General features: G+C 36.8%; 1 protein-coding gene across 17 annotated transcripts in view; it reads right to left on the reverse strand.

The window, feature by feature from the left end:
* The window catches only part of dlgap1a (discs, large (Drosophila) homolog-associated protein 1a), a 715152-nt gene extending 709488 nt beyond the window's left edge, over positions 1–5664 (reverse strand). For all 17 annotated transcript variants that reach the window (XM_059646107.1, XM_059646106.1, XM_059646105.1 and 14 more), the window contains exon 1: positions 5275–5664. The gene's annotated coding sequence lies outside the window, so the exon portion shown is untranslated. The remainder of the gene's footprint in view (positions 1–5274) is intronic.
* Between the last annotated feature and the right edge of the window lie 336 nt (positions 5665–6000).

The following is a 6000-nucleotide window of genomic DNA, read 5'->3' on the forward strand; positions in this document are numbered from 1 at the left end:
AATAGAATATGGGCTTGGATAGAGGATTGGCTGACTGACAGAAAGAAGAGGGTCAGGATAAATGGGTCCTTCTCTGGATGGCAAACTGCAACAGGTGTGGTGCCATAGAGTTCAGTTCTCAGACCTCAACTGTTTACCATCTATGAAGATGATCTGCAAGCAGACACAGACTGTATTGTAGCAAAGTTCGCACATGATACCAAACTCGGTGGTAAAGCAGGCTGTGATGAGGAGATTAAGAGTTTACAGACGGATATTGATAGGCTAGGGCAATGCACCAGAATCTGGTAGATTGAATTTAATGTTGATAAGTGCAAGGTTGTCTATTTTGGCCCAAAAAAAGGATGATTTATTATTTAAATAAAAATCAGATTCAAAGAGCGTCAGTGCAGTGGGATCTGGGTGTCTTTGTATATGCATCACAGAAACTGAGTATGCAGCTACAGCATGTAATAAGAAAGGCAAATTGAATCCTGGCATTTATTGCAAAAAGAATTTGATTCAAAAGGCAATAAAAAGTTGTTACAATTATATAAGGCTTTGGTAAGACCTCATCTGGAATATTGTGTCCAATTTTGGTTTCCTTACTTGAGGAATGACGTGGTGGCAATGGAGGCAGTTCAGAGGAGGTTCACATGATTGTTTCCAGGGATGAAAGGGCTGCCATACAAGGAGCTGTTGAATAGCTTAGGCTTATACTCATTGGCATTCAGAAGAATGAAGGGGGTTCTGATTGAAGCATATAAAATATTGAAGAGGATTGATAAGGTGGATGTGGATCAGATTTTCCCCCTTATGGGACAGCCTTGAATAAACAGTGAAAGAAGATAGGTTGAAAACTGAGCTGAGGTGAAACTACTTCTCTCAGAGGGTTGTGAAACCATGGCACCCACTGTCCCAGAGTGTAGTGGAGGAAAAATCAATCAGCGGATTCAAGAAAGAAATAGATATGCTTCTGACGAAAAGTGGGGTAAAGGGCTCTGGCCAGCAGCCAGGAAAGTGGAGTTGAGACAAGGATAAGGTCAGCCATGATCACGTTAAAAATTGAAGCAGGCTTGAAGGGCTAAATTGCTTATTCTTGCTGCTAGTTCCTATCTTCCTATGTTTTTCTGAGCATAGAGAAGTCCATTGCTTTGTTTAGATCCCATCATAATTTGAAGTGGACAACATACAGGAAGAAATACAATAGAAAGTGAAAAATTATTTTAGAAAACGAGAAGTTTGTAATTTTGCCAATTCACTGTTCTAAAATCGTACCTTAAAAATGTATACTTTTTATTAAAAAGTAAATGAATACGATGGTTATGGAACCTTCAATTTCTCTGTTCAGTTCAGACTGTTGTCAGATCTGGCATCTGAACATTGCCATATTCAGTGACATCAGTTCATAACTTCTCATCCTGTAATTTGGCTGTGTTTTAGAGTATTTGTAATTAGACAAAAAAGTGATTGAAATAATTGTTTATATGGTGTTCTTGATTTACTAAGGACTTTGACCTCAACAACTCCTAAACCTTTTAGCTATATGAAGTGGTGTTGCTTGCATGTTAATTTTAAATAGATATAACATTTTATGGATCGACGGGGTGGTAGGATCAATTATTCCAATACAAACTGTGATGGAGATGAAAGGAATTGTTTATATCTACTTCCATGTAGAATCTTGAGAATACTTGCACACTGCGTTACACTGATTTCTCGTGGAAACACAATCAGAACCATAACTTGTAACTGTACTATATTCAGTCTGGCGCTCTCCCTAGTATAAACACAGAGGCAAAAAACTCAGGGGAAATATGACATAGAAAGTGAATGTATCATTTCATTGTCATAAAGTCTCCATGGAATGGTAGCATCCCTGAATCACTTAACAATTTGCCATAGCAATTCCAGTTACTTTGTGAGGAACATTGATATTTGGTGATTTTTATTTTGTTGTGAAATGTGTGGGAACAAAATAACTAATTCATTTTACAGTAAGTTAGTTAATTTAATCTGCTCCTGTTTCTATTTCTTGTATTCTTTTGTCAATGTTTTATTTTATCATTGGTCATATCATGTAATAGTTTTGACATAAAAGTGGTTACTCAATCAAAATGAAGTAAAACATTTGTTTGCTTTTACATCAAAGTGAGCATACTTATGTACTACCCATTTATACTAAATTGTCGGAGAGAGTGATGTTTAGTCTTGGAATTTCCCTGTTTTTGAAAGGAATAACATGGATTAAGTGAGTGACACGTGTAAATGTTCATTAGTTTGTGCTACATTGTATATATTGAGGCAACATTCTGCTGTGGGGGAGGTAATTACAGTGCAAGCAAAGTCCAGCACCTGCAAAATAAACGGCTCATCTACAAACTGCCTAATTTTACAGCAATTTTATAGATTGCTATAAATCAAGAAATAAATACAGCCTACTTGCACTTCAAATACATCCATTAGCAGAAAGTTGTCTCACAGTATTCTATGCAACACTCATGCAGGATCAAGTCGCACAAGGTTCACTCCTATAAAACATGTTGCTGTTGCACAGTTGATGCTGATATGAGGCAATGCAGCACTAATAGCAAATCCGCTATACAATTGTCAAGGCCCTTCAAATGCTTATTCATTCAATAATATACTGTGCAAGCAGGATACCTTTGAGATTCCAGCTAGAAAATCACAAGTTCAAACCTGAATCAGAAATGCCATTCAAAGTGCCTTTCCTAACTGAGGTAAGTATAACCAGTTCTCAGTCAGGCAGGGAGACAGAAAAATACTGTAATAGATATAGATGCCAGAACCAAAGATTAGAGAAAAAACAAGCTTGTCTTTTACTAGCCAACCACAAAAAGAAATTGATGATAACTACAAATGCATCCATACCCCAGTATGCCCCTGAACTCCTAATGAGTAGAAGATCTATAGTGTTACTAGGCAGATGATGAATGCAATCCAATAGGTTATAGAAATATGTATAATCAGACAGACCAACCAATCGAATGTACTTCAGATTATCAACTCCAACTGTTTCTACTTTCATACTGCTCCTTTAACTTCAGTACTTTCTCTCAAACAAATTATCTTTGTAATGATACTTCTAAACAAATTGCTAGAGGATAATTAGTATTTTTCAATCATATTCTATTTTTAGAGAAGATAATTATGTTAGTTTTCTAATGTGAAAAACTGCAATCGATTTCAGTTTCACTGTACTTGGGCAACCATTTTAATTTCACATCTCTATTATATGTATTTTGTAATTCCATTAATCTAACTGCGCAGCCATTATAATTGAACACCTCTGGCATCACATATCCATTGCAATTATGTACTCCTGACATTACGAATCTGCTATTCTTATCTCAAACCACCTGTTTCTCCAAGCAGTCTAAGTGCAATGACAAACCTTGACACATTCTTTTGGAAACAAGACAAATTAAGAGAAGTCAAGCTCCATGGATGATATTGTGTAATGTATTGAGTGATGAAGCATGGATTACTCAAGAGTATAAAGTGGTCTTGAATATACCGAGCCAGATGAGTTAAAAGACTGTGCATCACTAGCCAGCTATTGGACCGTATCTGGTCTCATCAAACAATAAAACACTATAGTTTGACTGTCAACAAACAGCACACCATGAGCTGGCAAAGTGCACTGACACAGCTTAGGAAAAGGATAAGTCAAGTCACATGTACAATTGCCCCGGGATCTCACCTCTTTTATGGTAAAACAGTTCTGATAGCACTGTGCTTGTCATCTTTTGTCAGTGTTAAAGCTTAATTCTCCTGTCAGCATATGCTATCATAAACATAAAATGTAACCATTGCATGACATACTTCCTTCCGATAATGCTTTCATTAGATCACTGGGCAAGGGCAAGAAAGAAAAAAAAAATCCAGTTTGTGAAGGAGGTGGAAGGAAGTGGAGGAGTCAATTTATTTATATAATCATTGCATTCTTAAGTGTTTTTCAGTTTATTAGGAACTGAATCAATCCAATATTCTGGTTAAACCGCTTCTAAGTTTCTACATTAGTATAGCCTTACAACAAACCTTAAAATGCAAGTAAATAAAGGGTGTCCTCCAAATTCTTCATATGACTGTAATTTTTTTTGTGGAAAGTACTTTGAGCTCCTAAAATATTATTTCCCAAGGTACCTACTAGAATCCAACGAGGGGCACATTCTTCTTAATATATTTGCTATATTGATAAACTATATTGGATATGATTTTGAAATATTTCAAAAGCAGTTAGCATTTCGCAAACTTCACTGTCTTAAGGATAGCTTAACAGACCTGTACTTGCTCAGCCATGTCCAACAGAGTAAAGTGACCAACATCCTGAATCAATAAATGTTAGGCAAGTCAGTATTTTCAATCGAAAACCAAGGAACTACAAGCTAACAGACCTTACTAATTACTGCATAGGCACCCATTTGCTGCATGCACAACAATGACGATTTGAATGTTACATTTGAGTGAAATAAAAGTACAAGCCTCAAAAGAAATTGAAATCCATCTGTCATCACATATTTTGCACCCAGTTCGTCTGAGACCTATGTCAATAAAGGAAAATGTTTGTATCTTCAAATAATTTTAGTGCACTTCTGGTACAGATCAGATTTGTCTTCGCTACAGCAGAGGAATTTACAGATCTCATGCTGGATGTTAAGATCAAAGGACTCCAGGCGCACTTCACAAATCAAGCGTTTGTTTCAGAGCTGAAAAGGTTTCCTCAAATAAATGCTTAGATCGTGATTGGTGAATATCCTGGACCTGGATTAACACATATCTGAACCAGTTCCTCTGTTGTTTAAACTAGTTTCATTTCAAATGGCTTCATTAATTCCATGGCTTTATATAAGTATTGTTCCAAATCAATTCTGCATGTACACCACTTTTAAATGATCTCAATAAAACCAGCCCTGGAGCAGTTGGACATAGTATGGGTTTGAATGAATACTTTGTGTGAGACAAATAAAATTAAACAACACAAGCCATGTATAAAATGCCTTCAAAGTACAGTATTACAAATTAGGCACAACCAATTGCTGGTCGTTTCTTTATACCCTACAATGACTGCTGATAAATTGGGCAAAATATTAAGAGCGGAAGCAATCTTGCTGTGAGTTTACATTGTCACCAATCAGTCTGGTTTGGATCGGTGAATGTTGTGCAGATGTAATACGATGAACTGAGCCTGACCCAGACTGAGGATGAGGATGGCGACAATCAAGATTGAATTGAGTAGCTATTATGTACATCAACATATATAAAAACACTCACCTCTTCAGACGGATCACTCTCTGTTCAGAACACGTGTGTAGTGAATACACCTAATCCTGAACGGTGGTCTGCCCAGTAAACAGCAGTTGTCCAGCGAGATTGATGCCTTCGCTGTACAGCACTTAGTGAACTGGAATGGTGAAGCACATTCTCGCAATCTCTACAGCTTGCAGCTCATAGCCACTGCAGCACCAAATGTCGAGAGAGAGAAAAAATAATACATATATAGATGGAGGAACAAAGGCTGCTACAAAGACCTGGAATGGACAATAGCTCCTGGGAGATTCTGGATCAGTCCATTGCCTTAACCCTAAAAATAGGTTTCTTCAAAACTTAAACATAATGACTCGATCAGCACAATGTTATGCATTCAGTATGATAGATTCAGCTGATTTGTTTAGTCAACATTTGTCCTGCTAAGCTTAATGTTTGTTCTTTTGAGACAGAAGTTCAGTGATGTCATGTAAGACTTGTTCCATATATGGTAAGTCTTTCCTGTGAGTTGGCAGTAACAGAATTTCATTCATATTAGTTTATGCTGTGAAGTTGCTGACATCTTGTGACCTAAAGTCGACTGTTGAAATAAAGAATTTGCATGATCTGATGTATCACTGAGAATTATAAATAAACAATTATAAGACTCTAAAATGAAGATCCCCTCGTTCAGACCCACGTATTTCCACTCAGCCCAATAAAAATAATTGAAAATCGTTTTGCTTTTTGTGC

The sequence above is a fragment of the Stegostoma tigrinum genome, chromosome 5 (assembly GCF_030684315.1).
Source record: "Stegostoma tigrinum isolate sSteTig4 chromosome 5, sSteTig4.hap1, whole genome shotgun sequence".
In the NCBI taxonomy this organism is placed as follows: Eukaryota; Metazoa; Chordata; class Chondrichthyes; order Orectolobiformes; family Stegostomatidae; genus Stegostoma; species Stegostoma tigrinum.